Here is a 2,107-nt window from a genome sequence, read left to right as displayed (position 1 = left end):
TGTTCCTTCTAACTTAATCAGCATTCACAATGTAGTCTTAAAAAGCTTTGAGAGTTTTGGTTAGAGGGAGAATTTGTGGGTCACAAGCTTGATACGTTATCACTTGTGTGAACCTCCCATGTATTTCGAGTGAATTGGTTGAGGTTGTTTCTCTCTGTATTTTGTACTCTCATATTTATACTGGATTGCTCATCTCCTTTGTGGACGTAGGTCGATTGACCGAACCACGTTAAATCTTTGTGTCTTTTGGTATATTTCTCGTTGTCTTCTTACTCGTGGTCTTTTGAGGTTTGCTTTGCTAGCTTCCGCATTTACACCTGCTTATTTTCGGTCCCAACACGGTTGCTATTGATTCAAGTTGTGGTTGAGGTTCTTGAGATGGAACCTCCTCTTCGACTGACTCCCCTTCAAGAGGAAAATCTTCTGTTGTTTCCTCGTTTGATCCCTGAGTTGGGAAAATTATCTTTCCCTCAAACTCCACATGCTTTGAAGCACCATCAATTTTTTGACTTCTTCAACTATTACCTTATTTGTCAAGGTAGATTCATCAAAGGTAACATCCCTGCTGTCGCGTCCCATTTTTCGTAAAAACGGATTTTGTGCACGACATAACAACTCTTCTGGGATTTTGAGTTTGGAGTCGCCACCTAACGAATTAAGGCGCGTTAGGGCACCTATCTAACCTAACGAAGTCTAGCTAAGGTCAACGAGCCAGAGATCAAGGTAAGGGTTCAAATTACCTCGAGGGGAAGGTGTTAGGCATCCCTCAAGGTCCACAAAATGTGGGTCTCGGATGTATCTCATGCAATTTATGTGGGGGTTACAAGTAGCAATCAAGGGCACTTCATTATTATTTATTAATATGCTTGATAAGTGATGACATAATATTAGGCAGTTAAAATATTTATTTTTAGTTAATTTAAACATGCAAGACTAGGTGATAAAAATAAATAAATTATTAAACTCATTTTTATTTAATTTAGCATACGAGACTATATGAAATAAAAAGTCGAACAAATAGCTCATATTATTATTTTAATTGATTATTTAAGCATGCTAAAAGGTGATAGAAATAATAATCACAACAAATACTAATCAGTTAAATAAAGATAAGCGAGGAGACAAAAATAGACAAATAGATAAGCCAATAAATTTCTTATTTTTATTTTAAGCTACCCCAAATAAATTACTAAACAATTAATATTACTTCAGTTATTTATTATTTGAGCATACGATCTATGTGATTAAAATATTGACCAAATATTAAGCACTTAATAAAGAGATAAACAAAAAGACATAATATGCACAAATAGATACAAAAATAATTCAATTTAATTTATTATGCCGCACCAAACAAGAATAAGATGTGCGAAAATAAATTTTTGAAAATTGAGCAAATTTTGGATAGAATTTTTTATTAAAAAAATGTTTGTTTCTTTATAGGGATGATGCCACGATATTGTTAATCGCGCTCCTCCACCATAGAAACAATTTTGTTTTGAAGTCGGTCTTAGAAAAAATAGTAAAAGTTTATACTTTTAAAGATGAGAATGCTTAAACCGATAATGCCTGCCCCAAGAAAATCTGACTCGAGAACGCCTGACCCAAGAATGTCTGACCAAAGAATGAATGACCCAAGAACACCTGACATGAGAACGCCTGTCCCGAGAATGCCTGACCCGTGAATACCTAACCCGAGAATGCCTCACCTGAGAATGCCTAACACGAGAATTCCTGACCCGAGAATGCCTGACTTGAGAATGTCTGACCCAAGAGTCTTGACTCGAGAATGCCTGACCCGTGAATATTTGACTCGAGAATGACTAAACCGAGAATTCCTGACCCGAGAATGACTTACCCGAGAATATCTGACTCTAGAACGCCTGACCCGAGAATGCCTGACTGGAGAATGCCTGACCCAAGAAGAACGTCTGACCCAAGAATGCCTGACCCAACAATACCTAACCCGAGAAAATCTGACTTGAGAACCCCTGACCCGAGAATGTCTGACCGGATAACGCCTTACCCTAGAATGCTTGACCGGAGAACGCCTGACCGAGAATGCTTAATCGGAGAACGCTTGGCCCGAGAATTCTTGACCTGAGAA

This window comes from Solanum pennellii, chromosome 3 (genome assembly GCF_001406875.1).
Source record: "Solanum pennellii chromosome 3, SPENNV200".
NCBI classification, from domain to species: domain Eukaryota; kingdom Viridiplantae; phylum Streptophyta; class Magnoliopsida; order Solanales; family Solanaceae; genus Solanum; species Solanum pennellii.
This window is presented reverse-complemented; position numbering follows the sequence as displayed.